Raw genomic sequence first — 22,022 nt, 5'->3', positions numbered from 1 at the left:
GTATCAGCCTTGGGGGAGATTATGTTGAGAAATAAAAAAAAAAAATTCTTAAAAACGTTGTTTTTCTTGGTCAGGCCGGAAACTTATCAATCCACCCTCGTACTTTGCATTGCATAGTAAGGATTGTGATATTTGATTTAAATAGATCAATTATTATTTATGTACAAAAACATTTTAAGAATTTGATTGATCGCGAAACATTTAATCGTTCTGATCCTGCAATGGACGAGGTAAGTTACATTATATGGTGATATGAAAAATAAGTATATAACTTACCAGTTATAAATCTTGTATGCTTACGCATTATCGCACCGGTACCAAACATTCACTTAAATGTAGCAGTTTTTATATTCCAATAATCTTGGCGTGGCTCAAAGAAATTAATTCAACGATTTGAGAATTTCGTATTTTTCTTTGAGCCTTGAGGTTATATTTATACGAAACCATGACGGCGGCCATCCGTACCCGTGCCAAACTAGCGCCGCGCTCGGGAAGATTTAGCATTTCGATGCGTTATTGTACATCCGACAGAAAAATGCTCTTTTTTGGTGAAGTCAATGTACAGGACTTTGGGCTCCATATGTCTATTCTCCATGGTGCAACCTCTCAAATCGAACTTCATGTGAGTGATTGCTGTAAATCAAATTCTGTTAGGTAATTGGTTTAACTAATAGGTTCATGGGACATCGGACACAGTAGGGCAGTACTATTTAAAATATGATAATATGATTTAAAATGTTGATATTTCAGTTTCGGTTAGGTAGAGAGAGACCTTATTTCTCACATGAAATACATTACCAAAAAAACACGGGGTTTGTTTATGTATAAGATATTCGTGATTTTTGATCCTTCAAAGTAAAATTTTGAGCTGACAGCTTAGTTGCTCTGAGGTTCCCTCCAAAAGTAGTTAGCTAACTAAAATAAGTACGGCACACGACTTGATCAATAAGGAATACATTTCAGCACATGGAGAGAAATTTCGGGAGATTAATTCACAGCAATGCTCCTTGATTTTATTACTCCTTGTCGTGAGAACAAAGATCTCGAAATCCTTGCTTTTAAAGCATAGTTCTCGAAGTTTCAGGCATTAGGCCACGCCCTTTTGCTCTGAGGCCTCGAGTTCTATGCTTTTAGACCATAAAATTCAAGACTTTAAAGTACGTAAGAATTTTAGCTCTAAAATCACGCGCTTTCGTGAATTAATCTCTTGAAATTTCTCTCCGTGAATAATAAAAAACATTTAATTTTAATTAATAGTAAAGCAAGAGATGTTATCTAGAAGAATGCAAATAGGGCACAGTGGCACAGAGCCTTTGGGACACACTGGGACAAGTCGTGAACAACTTTATATTAAAAGATATTACATATAAATAAACTTTGATTTTTTCTGAAATATGTCAATTGTTTTTGAATTATAGTATGGCACACAGAAAAAACTAGGGGTTCACTCATGTTGCGGCTCAAATGAAGGTTGGTGTCATTTGGAACTTGAGCTCTAATAGATACCTGCAGGGACCCAAATGGGTTCGTTTAGAGCGCACTTCAGAAGAACAGTATCAGGGATCATTCACAAGCCAACCGCTTGCAAAGTTGGGTTGGTAAGTTAGCGATTTACAGAATATATCGGTAAAGCAAACACAAACAATATTAATATTTATTCAATTTTTTTCTTACTTGTTAAGGTTCACTTATTTAAAAAATTTTAATACAAAATTGGCTTAAGTCTACACCATCTTTAAATTACCATGATTTAAAATCATTGGTAAATTTATGATGGAAATGTAATTCAATTTTATTGATTGTCAGTGAAAATTGATTACTTACCTAACCCATTTTAACCTACTCTTAAAAGTTATGAAAATCTTACAAATTATTCACAAGCACTATTAAGATCAGCTCATCCAATTAGCTGTTAATAATATTTTCAAATATTACAATGACCTTTAGTTGTTTTAAATTAAATAAAAGTAGAGAGGCTTCAGAAACATTAATTTTTGCATTCGTTTTTTCAACAACCCTACGTTACTCCCAACAATATATTTGTACTTTTAAAAAGTAACATATGTAATTGTACATCTCCTCATAACAGCAAACATATTACTCGGGATTTCATTGCACATACTGTTCGTTATACTTAGGGTACCTTTTCACGAAGGCCTATTTTGAATTAATCGTGGAATTAATATTTTTCATAGGACTTATTTATAGCTGTTTTGTTGATTGATGGCAAATTTGGTTGGTTGAGAACCTAGAAATGAACATAAAAAAAAATTCAATTTATTTTTAGTAACTTTATTGATTTTATTTTAGGTCAAATTGTTGTGAATGAAAACAATAAAAATTAGAAACACGATAGAGCCAAGATTAATCATTGTGCTAAAAAAATTATTTCTTTCTCTGAATTCAGAATTCATAACGTCTTTTTAATTAAAATAGAATTATATTTGTATCTGTCACTTCAAAATCTTATTTTAGGATTAGGAAATTACTGTAAATGCATTTTATAATCATTATTTATTTTAAATATCACATTTGAATATCGACACTATTCAAAATCAGCGCGCCAACTGTAACCAATTGTGTTGCCGGCGCGACGCAAGCGCAGTTCAAAAAATTGCCAAGATTTTGGACACTGACATGAATAAGCCTTTATATTTACGAGTTTGCTACATAACCTGCAAATGATATTTATCAAGTCATTATATCTATTTAAATTAGGATATTATTTTGTAATTTAATTATCTTCATTAATTTATCTCCAACAGAGTTCGATTACATGTGTGATTTAAGGTAAATATTGTGTTATTAATTAATCATAATATCGAAGTGGGCAAAGCGAGAAATAGGTTCTTTAGGAATATGCTCAATTACATTTGAGATCCTTTCGAACCCCAAGTGTGGTATTATTTAGAGCTCATTTATCGTTTTGGGTTCCTTTTCATCAAATAGGGTTCATTTTTGTTACAGCTCCTTTGGAACCAAAAACGGGTTCCAATGGTAGCTTCAGTTTTTTCTGTGCATGTGTCGATTTACACATGTTTTCACCGACATTGGTCATCATATACATTATAAAAAATCGCTCATGCGTAAAATTTAAGTTTATTTTTAGGTTGTACCTCCAAAAATGAGATTGAAATTGCATGCGAGGATTTTTCCAAAAAGAATGCATTTTAATCGGCGAAAAAATTGACCTTGTTGTGAATCCAATTCATTTTTTGACTCTTTAAAGTTTTTCGTGCTACTTTTTTTGTGAAATATTTTGCAAAATTATTTCTGTTTTAATTCTGAACTAACCCAGGTAAAGGTTTTAAATTTTGAAAATGATTCTGGGTTACAAAGATATGATTAATGTATTAATCATTCATTATTAATCCATCCATCATTAATCCATTTTACACAAACACACACCTTGTATAATATACGGTTTATGCAACAGACATTAGTATGAACCGAAAATATATGAAAAGGAAGCGTTATTACTCTATATACAAGAATCGTTATAGCATCTGTTAACGACATATTGTAACAGTTTGTCGAGCCAGCAACGTCAGTTAAATCATTGGTTAACTGACACCGGATTAAATGTAATGCTATAGTTAAGGGTGTTGGTTCAATCCGACTTTGAATTTTTTTTAATAGGTACGGCACTGATTCCATATATATTTTTTCCGAAGGATTTGTGAACGAAAGAAGGAAAACTTGTCGAATATCCGGGGTTTTGCGAGATCCTAGGATCAATAAAATGTTGAAAAATCAAAAAATTTGTGGAGAAAATGATTATTTTCCCGATAAATATGAATTTCGCGAAAGATAGAAACTAGTGGGTAGCAGACGGAGAATTTAAAAGATTAGAATCATTTGCTAATTTATTGGTTTACTCACAATTTTGACATAATAGAAGACATTACACAAGTTTCCAGATTTACAATTTTAAAATATAAATGATTGTCAGACTGTTTTCCACTGGACCAACGGAGCTTGATGGGAGTCGATGTGCGTGAACCGGTACAGGTTCTGCACCCTTGGCTATTTATTTCCCAGTAATATTTATCAAAAAAATAATTTATTCGCCGGGAAAGCATTAAAAATTATTACGTAACATTTTTGCAATACGAAGAAAAAAGTTGAGAAAAAGATTCGAACCCACGGCAGCGTGGTCATCAGTCAGACTATGGTCCATTGGACCAGCAGATCCTGAAGGGAGCTCATGCGCGCGAACCGGTAGAGTTTCTGCACCCTTGACTAATGTGATTTACAAACGCTCATAGTTCTTACAAGTGACCAAAAAATCCGGAACACATGTCTTATTATTTTTGAAGTAATATCGATTGATGATAGTCTCATCAAAAAGTCAATGTCCCAGAAGAGGTTTTTCCCTTTGAGAATTGCAGTCTTGACCCACGGCCGATAACGAACGGCTCCCGATTCCGCGTATAGAGTGAAGGTAACAGCTAGCCTGGTGGTTGATCACAAATCCAGTTACAAAAACACAGACAGGGCATGTCAGTTCTCTCTGCTTTTTGCTCCATTTCGCAAAATTTGGAGACACCATCTTCAAGATCTGGCCCTTTGCAAGAGCCGTGAATCTCTAGAATTCTTCTATTATGTCAGAATTGTGAGTACGAAAATAAATTAGCAAACGATTCTAATCTTTCAAATGCTGCCGTCTGCTACCCGCTGGTTTCTATCTTTCGCAAAATTCATATTTGTCGGGAAAAAAATTAGTTCCTCAACAAATTTTTTTATTTTTTAACATTTCATTGATCCGAGGATCTCGAAAAACCCCGGATATTCGACAAATTGTCCTTCTTTCGTTCACACATCCTTCTGAAAAAAATATATATGGAATCAGTGCCATTCCTAATAAAAAAATTCAAAGTCGGATTGAACCAACACCCTTAAGCGTCGATTATCCTGTCGCGCGTTCCACCGCGTTTTTGGAGGTCTCGGTTATCTAAACAGATAGTCGTTTCGAAATAACTCCTATTTTACTTTCAACCATTCGCGTGATTGGCTACTTGTCGATCGAGGGAAAAGCAAAGCAATATGGCCGTGGGCACCAAATCCAAATAAGGTCAACTCCGCGCCTCCACGCTCGTGTCTATAGTAACCTAAAAAAGTGAATTTGTATGTGTTTTTTGTTCCTGTTATATTTCTGTTTTATTCGTGTTATCTGTGATAAGATGGAAGAAAATAAAGTGAGATCGCCTAATTTTCTTCCTAATGCTCCTTCGATTTGATTCAGCATATCATTTACACAAGCTTTTCTTGAGCGAAATTTCGTTTGAATATCAACGTCGTCGAAATTACCAAAAAAATTCACTCTTTCTTTGAATTTCGCGGTCTTCTGCGGATAAATTCAAAAATGTCTTCTTCCACTTCGTCATCAGACGACCTCAGAACTTCTTCCAAAAACTCCATATTTCAAGACGACACCGCATTTTTAAACGAGGTTGGTGGAACCGGCCCTAAGAATTAAGAATAAACACCGTAACTCGTTTATTATAATGTCAGGTAAAGATAAATTCAAGAATCATGTTTAGCGGTCGACTTCGCACTGTCTGCCAAAGGCTCTTATCAAATTATTATTCCCATTCGGCAATATTCGGAGAAAGATACAGTAGATAGAAAATAAAAATAAAAATAATAAGAAAAAACTTTCCCATCGTGCCTCACTCCCTTATTTGTTTGCTCGATTCACTTAAATTTCAAAGCCTTTATCACTACTCGAAAAAAATTATATTGCATAAAACGGAAAGATCGGAAAGATCTTTCCATATCTGAGGCGTAGAAATGTGAAAAGATCTTCTCCGAGTCATAAAAGACATTTTTTTCAACACCCTTATGATTTGGACACTTTTCGTAATGCTACTCGTGTAAGGCTGGCTCCACAATATGTCCTAAGAATTTCACGTATGTCGACGTATGGTGATATCAACGCGTACATCTGCATTGTTCTCCATTGCTACCAATTGTTGCGTGTATTTCATTGGCTTACATGCCAGTGTTCTTGTAAACATAGAACTTCATTGAAATACCGAAACACCGGAATATGAACCAATGAAAAATTCTTGACAGTTGATAGCAATGGGCAACAAAGCACATGTACGTGTTGATACGAACGTATGTCGACGTACGTACAATTCTTAAGGTACATTGGGTGATGATTATAAGCCATATTCTTTTGCTGACTTCATTTTTCTACTCACAAAGGAATAGAAAGTACTTTCTACTCACACTGCTTGAGAGCGAGTTTGTATAACCATTCCAAATACAGTCATGAAAATAGCCCGAAATCATGGGGTTGTTGCAAACGACATAATTAAAATATATAATATTTTTATTTGAGACAGCTTCACGCTCTGTTAAATGGATATTCCATTTTCTTAAATTTATAAAAATGTTTCTATAAATTCCATTCTAGAAAAATGTTCTGGCCCTGGCCTGGTCTAGACCATACCATCTGGTTTCTAGTCTTGGCGCTGACTAGGCATTCTGTCCTGGGCCTAGCCAAAAGTGTAACTCTTTTCTGACTAGTTGCAGAACAGACCGTCTAGTCAGCCGCTAGGTACGGGCTGGTCAGCCACGAGTTATTGGCTGGCTGACAGTTTGTGACACTTGATGAACAAAAACTAGCATGATGTCAGAGAGGTCAGAGTCAACGCGTAACTGGTATATCAAGTTGTGACTTCATCTGACAACTTAATATTGTTAATGAATTGGAAAAAAATCATTTTTCACTATGAGCAACTGTGGTTAAAAAGTTTTTATTATAGATGCCCTGTAACTTTTTCGAAATATGTTAAAAAAATTATTTATCGAACTTAGATTTTGTTTGTTCTTGGCTTGCTGATCAGCGCCAGGTCTGGGCCAGGTCAGATCTTCAAGACCAAACTTACAATTGTTGATATTGTCTAGCTAATCAGCTCCGAACCGGAGCCAGGGCAGTCTATCAAGGTGATAAGAAAATAAAGTATTTTTGGTTAGTGTGAATTTCTTATTTTCAATCAGTTTAAACAACCAGTAACTTTTTGAGAATATCTCAAAAAATGAGTCTAGCGTCAGACCTGGGCCGGGTCAGATCTTTCAAACTAGACAGTCGAAATAAATCCAGACCTTGGCCAGACCCGTAACCAGGCTGCCAGGACAATTTTCCACACGGGTTGAGAAACCGTGTCATCAATTTCGCATATCTCAGAATGCAAAATTTCGAAACTCGTTGTCAAGGACATTTTTTGGTTCCATGATGACTTCAAATCAAATCGGTTTTTATAATTTATCAGAATTATAAGCTCACGCGTTGTGTCCGCCCTGCAATTAATGAAACAAAAATTCATTTTATTTAAAATAATTAATCCCCGTATTGTTCCCCCATTTCCCCTCGTCAATCCTCTTTTTCTTCAGAAATATTTAATTTTTAAGTATGTATACAAAAAAACGGAATTTAAAATTTACGTGATCATTAAAATTCTTATTCAAGTTTTTAATTAGGTTAAATGTTAAGTTCTGAATTGAAATTAAAACAAAATTAGGTTTTATAGAATTATATCATTCGCGAATTAAATTATTATATTCAAATGAATGAGTAAATTTATAAACTGGTGTTTGTAATGATTGAACGGTCCCTCACTTAACTTACAGCGTACACCAGATTTTAAATATTTTAAATTATGTCAACAACATGTACATTTTTCCAGGATATGATGTCGGATTCTCCACCAGATTACAAGATTGGCTAAATCCTGATGATTATATTTGAAGCAAATACAATATTTTAACTATTTGCATCGATTTGAAGGCATTTTAAAGATTTTAAGGGATGTCAATTATATAGGAGTTCATGGGAGTTTCAAAAGATTTCAAATATTTCATTGGATGTTAAGGTAATGAGAGAAATTTGGAATTATTTCAACAGATTATAAGAGATTTCAAAGAGTTCTTAGAAAGTCTGACCTTTTTTGACTGATTAATATAAATGGAAGGTATTTTCATGAAATTTTAAAGATTTCATAAAAATTTCAAAGGATTCTAAAGAATTTCTATCAATTTCAAGAAATTGTTAAGGATTCAAAAAAATTTCCCTGGAGTTTAAATATTTTAAGGGATTTACAGGATATTAAAGATTTGAAGGGATTCCCAAAAGTGTGAAGGGCTTTCAAAAGATTTCACATGATTTTACAAGATTTCAAAGGATTTCATAGGATTTCGAAGGTTTAAATGAATTTCGAAAAAGGTTACGAATTCGAAGAATTAATTACCCCCTAGAAAGAATTGTGAAAGTGAAATTCTTTTTGCCATAAAAATAGATCTATGTTTCTCCTTGATTTGAAAATTTTCATGGTCACGTATGGCCTATTTGAATTGAAAATTTTATAAACATTTCATCCTTCTACATTAGAGATTATCTGTAAATTATACATCCTCTTAATTTTAATCTATTTCAAATGCGATAAGGTCAGATTTTATTTATCTATATGAATTCACAAGCTTACACAGTTTGTAAATTCAAAACCAACACAGATTAAAGAAGTAAAGTGTTATCCCACTCGTCCTTTTACTACCCATAGGGGTTGTCAGCAAAATATCTCTTCCAGACGTTCCATAATCCTTCATATATTTTCCAAATCTTACGTATTTCGACCTTTCCCCTCACTACAGATTTTTCCACTTTATCAAAGGGGCACAAATGCACTCAACATAAAAACGTCGATACATCTTTCAGTTGAATATGAAAAAGAATACGTTCACTATAGATAAACCCGCTTAGGGAAATAATTTAATGTATTATTAAATAATATATGGTTTCAATATTTTTAATTAGAATGATTTAAAAGGATTTGAAAGAAGTTTACTTAATATTTCTGAAAGAATATGCGAAGCTTCATTATTTAGGCCTTTAGAATGCAAACATTGTCTGAAATATAAAATTGGAGAAATGCAACTGATTTTATCTCTTTCTCTTTTTGAAGTCATGCATACAAAGTAGTCTCGTATCGATTATATAAACCCTGTGTCTGGTGCTTAGCGCTGTCTGCTACCATTTTTCCTGAGTGACCTGAATAACCTACTGACACTGCTGACCCACTGGCATCCCTCATTTTATTCTCTCCAGGTTTAATTTTGACGTTAAATTATAATTCTAAAAGCAATCCAATCAAAATAAAAAGTAATTTTGCTTTGTAATTTGAAATCCCTATCCTTATTATTCATTAGAGGCCGTTCATAAACTACGTTTCCAATTTTGGGCTATTTTTTACCTTTAGTCGGCCATCGTTGACGGCCAGTTTTGTCCCGCCCTTCTCTCTCCACCAAAAGTATCTTAGCTCTTATTGCAGTTAATTTAAATAAAATTGCATCTTCAACAAAATAGTTGAAATTGCAACAAAATATTTGATATTTAAGCCAAAAAGATGAATTTTCCACAAAATAATTGAATTTTTAACTAAAAAGATAAATTTTCAGGCAAAAATGGAATATTTAAATTTTCATAAAAAAAAATTATTTTCCAAAAAACGAAAAAGAATTTTCAACCAGTTGAACTTAGTTTTAACCCTTAAACAAATAGATTTGTTTCCATCAAAGAAGGTTAATTTTCTACTAAAAAAGATGAACTTTCCACAAAATGGTATATTTAGATTTTCGAATTAATTTTCTACATAATTTTCTAAATTTTTGAATTTTTAAGCCAAAAAGAAGTTTTGTCTATCAAGCTATTGAACTTTCTATCCAAGAATATAATTTTTTTAAAGAAAAAGTTAAATTTTCAAATACATAATTTCATTTTTAAGAATAGTTTGAATGCTCTAATGCAATAGTTCAATTTCAAACCAAAAATATAAATTTTCAGCATAAAAGTTATTTGTACATCAAATTGAAATACTTTTAACAACATTCTTATTTGACAACTAAATACTTAAATTTTCTACTAAAATGATGATCCTCGATCTTTAAAAGCAAAGAGCTAAATGGCGAAAGAGAAAAATTAATTTAACTTGAAACCAAGTAGTACATTCAGAAAAAAAAAATTATTTTTAACAATACATGTAATATTTGACATTTCAACCAAAAAATATTTTAATTTAAAATGACACACCCTTGAATTTAACCAAAAGAATCTGCTCGTAGCGCGAGCACATTTTCTACTCGCGCTGCGCGCACGGCTCACAGCTTTGAGCACGTGACTGTTTATTCTTGCGCTTCGCGCCCAATGATTTATCAATCTCCAGCTTTGCGTTCGAGGAAATATTTATTTCGCGCTACGCGCTTGGTCTTTCTTTTTTCCAACAATCTTTTAAAATTAAAGGTCAAAGCATCAACGACTAAAATTTTGGGATTGTGAATTCTCTTTTGTTAAAGCTCTTTTCGCGTTAGCGAACACACTCTCATCACGTATCTCATGCTTCGCACTCCGTTTTTATCAAGAATGTTAAGTTTTCTACATTATGTTCAGCACTTTAATATCAAATCTATATTAAATTTATTTATATGTACCTCGGATTCAGATTGCTTATTCAGATATTGCAAAATAAAGTTGTAATTGTAGTTATCATGATTACTTTAATATTTGTTTCTTATTTGCTTGAAATTTAATTTTTTCTACGCTGAAACATGTATCGTTTCAACAAATGTCTATCATCACAATTAATAATATGCATTGATATGAAACATACATATTTTTATTGCCTTGTTTTTATCATTTTTACATTTTAATCTTGCATTTACGATTGCAAGAAAATCTACTCGTTCTGTCTCAAAAATATTAATTTTGTAGATGCTTTTCATACCTTATGTCGTTTGTCCAAAAATTCAATTGTTTTTATTTTAAATGTTGGTTGTTACGAAGAGAACAAAAACTGCGCATCCTATCAAAAAACAATTTATAATAAATTTGCAGCTCTTCTTTGGTTGAGCGCCTTTAGTCTGATTTTTTTTCGTAGCTTGTGTCGTTTGTCGAAAAATTTACAGTCGAACCTCGGACACTGTAGCTTTGGACACTGTCACACCTCGGATACTCTCATCAGCTGTTTCGCGGATTCTGTTAGAATCAGGTGATTAGCCCAGTGCCGTCGCATTCTCGAAGTCCCTTCTCTGAGATATATAGTACACATGTACTTAGTTTTGCACAATAAGTAAGGTAAAAAGTGCAATTTAAATTTTTCCTAATTTAAATTTTATATTTTAACCTAACCGGGCTTTAAAATGTCTGAAGTCGCTTACACTAGCTGATTCGTAAGCAGTCCAGTTAATGCAGGTTATAGGTTAAATTACGTTGACGTTGGAGGTTCTTTTTATTAGTCTTGTGCAATAATAATGGGACATATATTTATGAAGTTATTACACTAAATCTCTTTTCTTAACATTATCGAGGTAAGTGAAAACATCTTGTCGTACTCTTTTTTTTTATAGTAGCAATTAAAACAATCCACATTTATTAGAACTTTTCGCCAGAAGAATTTTAAATAAAAACATTATTATAGCGATGAGGATTTCTTAAAAATAACATGCAATTAGCTTTAATAAATAGTATAATATTTATTTTAAAAAGAAATCAATTTAATGAAAAATGTTTATTTATGTCGTAAATAACCTAAGAAAACCTTGTTAAGTCAAACTAAACTGGCATATTTTGTTTTTCTGGCTACTGGATGTGTACAATATTCAATTCTAAAGTTATTAATTACAATAAATGTCGATTCGGCATGAGCAAATACGAGTAAAAATGAAATTGTGAAAATCTGTTTTAATTATTGTAAAATTAAAAAAAAAAAAGTTGTCCCATAACATTAATATACTATCAGGGGCACCTGCAAAACATCGTATCGACACTGTCCTGTAAATCGAAGCCGATTGGCTGAGGGGTAAGAACACGTGAGCTTACAGTGTCCGATACGCCCGATCCCGATGGGTGATAGTGTCCGAGGTTCGACTGTATTTAAAAAAAATTTTATTTTATTTTTTACGAATAAAACAAGAACTAATATCAATAGCATGATTTTTGTGAATTCATTTTTTTTGTGTCTTGCATAGTTTTTCCGCATAATGGAATTTTTTCATAATTTTTTGTCCGATCAAAATTTGACTTTTAGATTTTTCAAGAAAAATCAGAAAGTTGTTACCAAAATCTTGTAGAACATTCAAAAAGCAGCGTTGATCTTTTCTTCCCTTTTTTTATATCAAACATTGTTTAATTTAAAATGTTTTTTTTCGTTTTTTTTTTAATATTTCATAATTTTCTTTTTATGAAGAAATATCACAAGGGTAAATTGTTCGAATTTCATATTACTGTGAATAAGCGTACATAGAATTTTAAATCATGGTTTTAAACATTTTGAAAATGCTTAAACATTTGAATTTTCATTCAAATAGCTGGATAGCGAAATCGATCTTTCTTTTTGGCGTCTAAGAGTGTGTGCCAAAGCACAATGCAATCCGATTAGTCTTACAAAAGTTATCCGGTATCCTTAATATGAAATCTCTAAACGATATTGTCGATTTCGATTGTCACACTACTCGATTTTCATTGCTATATGCGTGAGACACGAGTTGTGAATGGGTTAGACAGAGTTGGAAAATATTGAAAAAATTGTCACGATTGCTCGTTCTTTGATAGCCACACGCGTACGAAAGGGACACTTGTGAGTCACCGTGAGTAAGACAGTAATGGAAAGTTACACGCCTTTTTTTGAAGGTAAATGATCCCAACGGAGCTGGCTTGATCTGCGCTTGCTTGAATTTGCGTGATGTTCATTGGCTACGTTGCGCGTCTGTACTTGATTTTTAATACGTACGCGAACTAGAGCTAATAAGCGACGCACATTTCAAGCATGCGCAAGTATTTTTGGATTACTGTTGGGAATAATAATCAAATCAAATTTCGAGGTCGATAATTCTAATCAACGCTTCTCATTTACCACCTCTTTTCCACCTGTACCACCGCAATCGCAATACAGGGCATCTGCTTGTTATTTATGATCGAATTCTTATTTCAATTTAAGCCTCTCTGCTTGTTATTTATGATCGTATTTTTATTTCAAGTTCGGAAAGAACATTTTAAAGCCTTCAAAGCATTTAGCGAGCTATCTGGACCATTAAATATATCTACCTGAGTGCCTGCGGAGAATTTCTCCGAGGTTCTCAGAGCTTTGAGAATCTTTAGCATATACTCTGAGATTTATATCGGTAGGGTTAGTATATTTTTAATTATAAGTTAATGTTTAATCTATTATTTGTTATTAATATAAAAATTAACATTAAGTAATATTTCTATAAAGCATGGAATTTGTTACCAAAGTCCATTGCTGGGGGAAAATGCGATAACAACTTTTGAAATTTTGAGGTTAGGTATTAATTTTAGAATATAAGAGCGAAGTGTTGGTCGCAGAATTAGATAATTTTGGCCACTTTAATGTAAATCTCCGTATATTACGTCCTTTTTATAAATTTGTTTACTGCGAGCAGTTCGCTCTTGAATTGCAAAATGTAATATTAACCTCAAAATCTCAATAAGTTGCTACCGAATTTTTTATCAGCAATGAAATTTTATAAAAAATTCCATGCATCACAGGAATTATACTTAATGTTTATATTGAATGCAAATAATAACTAAGACATTAACTTATAACTAAAAATACACCAATGTTACACTAACTTTACTCAATATCAGAAAAGTACTATTAAACTACTTGCACTTGACCTTTACATCAAAACAGCTGTATAAAATAGATAGGCTTTCAATGTTTTATGTGCTTTTGAACAATATATGGTTTAAGAAATGTGGGATTGAATGAATTATGTTCAGGTTTATGGATATATCGGTTCTTCAGATTTATATTTCTGACAAAACTCACAAATTTTCAACAAAATACGGAAATTTTTAAACAAATAATTCCATTTTTAACTAAAAAAAATCAGGTTTCAATAAAAAATATCAAATTTTAAACAAAAATAGAATAATTCAGTTTTTAGTATATAAAACTTAATATTCAATAAAAAAATAAAATTTTCTACAGGTTATTTAAAATTTTAAGCAAAACAGGCGAATTTGACAGCAAATAGTGAAAGTTTTAACAAAAAAGATGAAATTTCAATCATAAAGATTAATTTTCTATTAAAAAAAATTTTTTTTACAAATAATAGAATTTTCAACTAACTTAATTTTCAATCCAAGTAAAATAATATATAATGTATTCAAAATAAGATAGAATTCACTTAAATTCAGGCAGGTTCTACACATTATATGGCAGAATCTTTCAGCGATTAACATTTTTTTATAGTAAATTATGCAAGACGTTTTTTCTGATATAAGACAAAAAAATGGAATTTGGACATCTATGTTAAGAATAATAAAAAAAGATTAATTCTTTAACCATAAAATAATTTTTAACAAAAAAGATGAAGTTTCAATTAAAAATATAATATTTCAAACAAAAATAGAACAATTCAGTTTTTAGTTTATAAAAGTTAATATTCAATCCAAAAAATTAAATTTTCTACAGGTTATTAAAAATTTTAATTAAAACAGATGAACTTGAAAACAAATAGTAGAAGTTTTGACAAAAAAGATGAATTTTTAATCACAACGATTACTTTTTAATTAAACAAAATTTTATAAAAGTTAATATTCGATCAAAAAATAAAACTTTTACAGATCATTTTAAATTTTAATTAAAAGAAATGAACTTGACACCAAATAGTAAAAGTTATAACAAAAAAGATGATTTTTCAAACACAAAGATTAATGTTGTATTAAAAAAATTTGTTTTAAACAAATAATAGAATTTTCAACTTAATTAATTTTCAAGGCAATAACAATATTATCAGAAGTATTTAAAATAAAATAGAATTCACTTAAAATCAGGGAGGTTCTACACATTATTTAGCAGAATCTCTCAGCGATTAAAATTGTTTTATAGTAAATTATACAAGACATTTTTTTCCAATCTAAGACAAAATAATCGAATTTGGACATCTATACTAAGAATAATAAAAAACAGATTCATTTTTTACCCATAACATTAATTCTCTCCAAAAAAATGATTAGTTTTCAACCAACAGTGATATAATTAAAATTTTCCTTAAAGACATTAATTTTTAACAAACAAACAAAATCAAGAAAATAGTTCAATGCTAAATAAGCAAGATAAGATTTTAACAAAGAAAAATAATTTTCTACCAGAAAAACGAATTTTCAAATGAAAAAATTAATTTTTAATTAAAAATATAATTTTTCATCCTGAAATTGTGCAGTTGAATTTTTAATAAATTTTTAACAAAATAGTTGAACCCTGATCAAAAAGATCAGTTTTCAAACAAATAGTGGAGTTTTTAACTAAAAAAAATAAATTTTTGATTAAAAATATAAATATATAAAACCAGAAATAGGATAATTCCTTTTTAGTTAAAAGAATTAATATTTAACAACAAATAATTAAATTTCAACAAATTAATTGAAATTTTACTAAAATAGATGTATTTGATGATACATACATAGTTGAACTTTCAAGCAAACAGATGTATTTTCGACCAAGAAGATTAATTTTATATAAAAAAAACGATGTTTGAAACAAATAATTGAATTTTCAACCCAAAAATATCCATTTTTAATTTCAAATTTCAGTGTTCCACCAAAAGCGGGATAGTTACATTATTAGTTAGAGAATTTAATTTTTACAAAAAAAAAAAACGGAATATGCAACTTAATAGTTTTGTTCTCAATCACAAAGGTGAATTTTCAGCTGAGAAGACTAATTTCCTATCGAAATAACGAATTTTCATCGAAATATGTTCATTTTCAAACCAAAGGGTTGAATTTTTAACTGCTAAAGATCAATTTTTAACTTCAAATAACAATTCTCCACCAAAAATGATATAATCCAATTTTATCTTACATAAATTAATTTTGGACTAACTTTAAAGAAACTTTCAACAAAATAGTTGAATTCTCAATTAAAAAGATGAATTTTCAAGGAAGTAGTTTTACATTTCTAACCAAAAACACAAATTTTCAACAAAATACATAAATTTTTAAACAAATAATTCCAGTTTTAACTAAAAAAGATCAAGGTTCATTAAAAAATATCAAATTTTAAACAAAAAAAGAATAATGCAGTTTTTAGTTTATAAATGTTTATATTCAATCAAAAAAATGTAATTTTCTACAGATTATTTCAAATTTTAACTAAAACAGATGAATTTGACACTAAACTTTAGAAGTTTTAACAAAAAATATGAATTTTCAATCGAAAAGATTAATTTTTATTAAACAAATTTTTCTAATAAATAACAGAATTTTGAAAAAATTTTTGATGTAAATTGTTGGCTTTAGGGTCAGGTGAATTGAAACTAATTAAGTTGTTTCAAACATTTCAGCACACAATGGTGGCCTATATCAGAGAATTTTATTAAATCTATGAAAAGTACACAATATCTTGTAAGTACGGAGTTTTTCAATCGGAAGCAGTATTTTTTGATTAATATCTTAGTTGTGAACTAATAAAAAATGACAATTACTTATCTTTAAATTTAAATTTTGTTTAATCTTATTAAGAACTATTGATAAATCTTGCAGTAATCTTAAAACATTATTTTATTTTAAAGAATAACAATTGATGAGAAAACAATACCAATGTAATCGAAAAAGTTGGTTACAAATGATTTTTTCAGTGACGTATATGTAATTAACTAATTATATTAAATTTTTTATTATTTTATTCCTTTTTTGTTATTTTTTAGATGATCTGTTTGTACGACATTTATTATTATAAATTGTAAGAAACCTTATACAGATGTAAATTATTTTCAACTAGATTAATTTTCAATCCAAGAACAATATTATAAAATATGTTTAGACTAAGATAGAATTCACTTAAAATCAAGCAGGTTCTATACATTATTTAGCAGAATCTCTCATCGATAAAAATTATTTTGTAGTCAATTATGCAAGACGTTTTTTCCCGTATAAGACAATAAAATGTCGAATTTGGACATCTATGTTAAAAATAATATAAAAAAGATTAATTTTTACCCATAAAATTAATTCTCCACAAAAAACGATTAGTTTTTAACCAACAATCGTATAATGAAAATTTGCCTTGAAAATATTAATGCATAGTTGAAGTTTCAAACAAACAGATGAATTTTCAACCAAGAAGATTAATTTTATATAAAAAAGACGATGTTTGAAACCAACAATTGATTTTTCGAAACAAAAATATCAATTTGTAATTCATAATTTCAATTTTTACCGAAAGTAGGAGAGTTAAATTTTTAGTTAAAGGATTTAATTTTTAACAAAAAAAAAAAAAAAAAACCGGAATGTGCAACTTAATAGTTTTTTTCTTAATCACAAAGATGAATTTTCAAATGATAAGACTAGTTTCCTACCGCAATAATGAATTTTCATCGAAATATGTGCATTTTCAAACCAAAGGGTTGAATTTTCAACTAAAAAAGATAAATTTTCAATTTCAAACATCAATTCTTTACCAAAAATGATATAATCCAATTTTATTTTACATAAATTAATTTTTGAGTAACTATGAAGGAATTAAAAAAAATAATAATTGTACCCTCAATGAAGAAGATGAATTTTCAACCGCGAAAATTAATTTCCTTTTTTAAAAAGACGGTTTAAAAAAAATTATATTCTTATCTAAAAAAATATCATTTTTTAACCAAAAGTAGTATAAGTAGATTTTATCATTATAGAAATTAATAAAAAAAAGAAATTTGAAGAAAATAGTTGAATTTCCAATCAAAGAGGTTCTTTTTGAACCGAAACAGATGAAGCCTCAATTATGAACTTATTATTCAACGAAAAATTAAATAGTTCAGTTTTTAGTTAAAAAAATAATTTTCAACTTAAAGAAGTGCAATTAAAAAGAAGCTGAGTTCTCTACCAAAACCGATTGCAATTAAAAATATCAATATGTTTTTAACCAAAAATGGAAAGTTAAATATTCACTTCAATAAATTAAAGTTGAAAAAAAGGAATTGTCAGAAAAATGTTTGAATCCTAAATCAGCAAGAAGAATTTTCAAACAAGAAGATTAATTTTATGCTAAAAAAGACGAATTTTTAACAAAATCCATAAATTTTTAAACAATTAGTTAGATTTTTAACTAAAAAGATTAAATTTTAATTTAAAAAATTACTTTTTCACCAGAAATGTCATAGTTTAATTTTCTGTTAAAAAATTAATTTTCAACAAAATAAAGTGTTATAAAAATTATTTCAAAGGAGATCGAATCCATTTACCATTAGGCAGATTCTGCAATTCAAGTCTTTGAATCGATCAGAAAAGAAATTTTGTTGTTTTTAGATTAAATTTTAAGAAAACTATTTTTTCGTCATAAAAAAATTCTACGTTCAAAAGATTAATTTTTAACCAATAAGATTAATGTTTTACAAAAAAGACGAATTTTGAACCAATTACTTGATTTTTTAACTATAAGGGAACAGTTTTTAAAACATTTTTTGTTGAAAATGGTTAACAATTTAGATGCATTTTTTTTTGTCTTGACTAAAATTGTTTCTTGGTTAAAAACTCATCTCTTTGGGTAGGAAATTGATTTTCTTACTGAACATGAACAAAATGAAAATGTATCTCTTTAAGTTGAAAATTCAACTGCTTTTTAAAACTTTCTTTTTTGGTTGGAAAACTCAAGAATTTTGTAGATATTTTTCTTTTTTCTTTGTTCGTTCTAGAGCTTTGCGCTCGATAGTATATGCATATATACATCTACAACTGTAATTTGGTAGTTGTGAATTATCTCTTTGCTGAGGAGTCAATTATTTTGTTTAAAATTTGTATTTTTTGTTTGCATTCGACTACTTGGTTAAATGTTAAACTAAATGAGTGAAAATGGAACTTTTTTGGGTTGAAGATTCATCATTTTAGTTGAAAATTCTTTCTTTCTTTGGTTGAGAATTAATCTTTTTTGTTGAACATTTCTCTAATTGTTTTAAGGTTGAACGACCTTTTACAAATTAATTTTTTTGGTGGAACATTCATTATTTTAGTTAAAAATGTATCTCTGGTTAAAAATTTTCTTGAAATGATTTTTTTTATTCAATTCAGCTGTTGTTGTTTTAGAATAATCATATTTTTTAGTTTTTGGTTGAAAATTTATCTACTTATTTAAAAGTTTAACCATTTTGTTAAAATGTTCTATTTTTGTATGAAAAAGTAACACCGAATAGTTTAAATTTTAATCAAATAGTTAAATTTTCAACCTACAAATATAAATGTTAAACTGAATGGCCAAATTTTCAAACAAAAAAGATTAATCTTTAACCAAAAAGAATTCCTTTAAAGAAAAAGAATTCTCAATGAAAACGTAGTGGTGGATATCTTAAAACAAAAAGAAAAGATTTTCAACAAAATATTTAAATTTTTAACCAAAGTTGAATTTTCGAACCAGCATGTAAATTTTCAACAAAGTAGTTGACTTTTTAACCTACAAATATGAATTTTGGATAGAAAATGTAATATTTGATATTTCAACGAATGCAGATGCTGCCAAGAGATGCTTTGTAAAATAAGGAAACGAATTTTCAATCAGAAAGATTAATTTTCTATAAGAAATTTGAATTTAAACGAAAAGTATCAAAGGTACTTTTTTACACAGACCATTAATTTATTTCCGAAAAAAAAAGAATTTAAAAAAAAATAGTAAATTTTTTAATTAGAGAGATGAATTTTTAACTAAAATTATGAATTTTTCAACTAGAAAGACGAATTTTAAACAAATAAACAATTGCCAGTTAGGAAATAAAAAAATTTGTCCCACTTCTTAAACTTTGAAGTCAAAAGACTATTTTTCTGTAAAACAGTTAAAACACCTTGACCCTCAATTTACCACCATCAACCAAATTTTGTACAACACCTTCACCACACATGATAATTTTTCCAATAGTTATTTGTTGAAAGTGTTATTTTGAATACAATATTTCATTAATTTCAATGTAATTTGAAATATAATAATTATTATTTTAATTTTAAACAAAATATTTATGTTTTTCATAAACTTTAATGTGATAAGTCCAGGGGAAAGTGGGAGACTTAGCTAAGCCCGATATTCGAAAATTGACAGACATTTGCCTTACAAAGTAGTGTAATGATTTGGTATAAATCGGAATAATAAAACAGTTATTACTAAAAATTTTATGACATTGAATGCATGAACTAATGTTGGGAAGACTTAACCAAGATTTTCAGGGAAGAGTTTACCAAGTGGCAACAAGCTTATTACATGTGTTTTTCAACATATAACGTCAATGTGGATTATTACAATGTTCGTTCAAAAATTTTACTAAATTTATTTATCAAAATTGTTGTGTAAAAATGCAAAGTTCATTATTTAAATAATATGATTATCATCAACGTGAGCTACAAAATCGTAGTAAATGCTATTCATCAATATTATATGTAAATTAATCTTTAATAAAGAAAAGCTCATTTAGAATTAAATAGTTCATTTTCTACCTAAAAATAAAGAATTCGTTGAAATCCCATTATAAAAGATGAATTACAGTTTCAGATACAGAACTCATCCCTTGATGTCTTGTATTATTTTATACTAATAATTTGTAACATTCATTAAATATGTATAACATAGAAAAGATAGGCTTTTCATTTATTCTTTTTCATAAAAAGATAAATACGCGCGCGCAAGATTACTAGTACATACGAATACGACGTCAACGACAACGACAGATAGACAGTGACCAACGTAAAATCGGATTTTTCGTATTCAGGGGGTCTCGACAATTGAAAGAAATCCGCGATAGTTAGTTTTGCCATAAAACTACCTTCTCATTATGATGAGAATGTAAAAATAAAAATGTTCAACAGAATAGTTAAGTTCTCAACCAAAACAGATTCATTTTCAACCAAACAGTTATATTTTTAACGAAAAAAATGGATTTTTAAACGCGAAGATGTATTTTCTACATTAAAGAAGAACAAAATGAGAGACCCACATTTTCAACTAAATAGTTTAATTTTTTACTAGAAAACATCAATGTTTAAACAAATAGTGAAGTTTTCGTCAAAAAGGATCAATTTTCAACAAAGTAGTTGAATATTCAACTATAAAAGAATAATATTCTACTGAAAATGGAATAGCTGCATTTTTAATTCAAAAAGTTATTTTGAACCTTAGTTTTTGGCCAGACTTACATTTCAAAGAATTTATGATGACCCTGTTTTCAACGATCTTCCCAACCAGTTCTGGTACCAGCCCCCCCCCCCCAGCCCCTCCCGAAACCCTTACCTGAATCCGCCCCTGACTGGAACAAAATTGAACCATAATTATATATATTAAGAAATACGAATATTGAAAGCAATAACATTTTTTTATATTTTTTACATTGACCATCAGAGCAAACATAACTAAATTTCAAAATGTTTTTGTAAGAAAAGAACCTTAAACAAAATTGAATCTCTAGTTTTTTCTGTGCTTATTTTAATAAATACAAAGAAGTTGATTTTTTAGGCAATAGATTAAAAAATTATGAAGGTTCACGCAACCTCGAGAAAATCTTGAACTCTTCCATCTATCAGAATACACTATAAATTATAAGGAAAAGCAACATGTTCGAAATAAATGTGATGTCCTTCGAAGATCGGGCAAGATGATTGATTCTCCGCGGCTTCTAAGCTTCTTGTACCCTGTTTGTACAGCTGCAAGAAACACAAACGGCTTGTGATTTATTACTTAATGCGTTTAAATTTTCACCTTTCCCATTTAATCCATTCCAGGAATCTTATGCCGTTAAAGCTTTCATGTGAGCTTTAAATAATGTTTAATTGAAAATGGTGAACATCATTTTGCATGAGATAATCTTATCATCCCTTAACTAAGGCAGTTTTAAGCTCTCATGTCACTCGGCTTACTAATAGAGAACTGATGATAAGATTAGAGATCATAACTTATTGTAACAATAAATTATTCAAGTATACTGCACTTCAGGAATAAATGCTGCTGCTTGAATAACTAGAATATTCGGACCGCTCAAGT

The sequence above is a fragment of the Belonocnema kinseyi genome, chromosome 6 (genome assembly GCF_010883055.1).
Source record: "Belonocnema kinseyi isolate 2016_QV_RU_SX_M_011 chromosome 6, B_treatae_v1, whole genome shotgun sequence".
Classification (NCBI taxonomy): domain Eukaryota; kingdom Metazoa; phylum Arthropoda; class Insecta; order Hymenoptera; family Cynipidae; genus Belonocnema; species Belonocnema kinseyi.
This window is presented reverse-complemented; position numbering follows the sequence as displayed.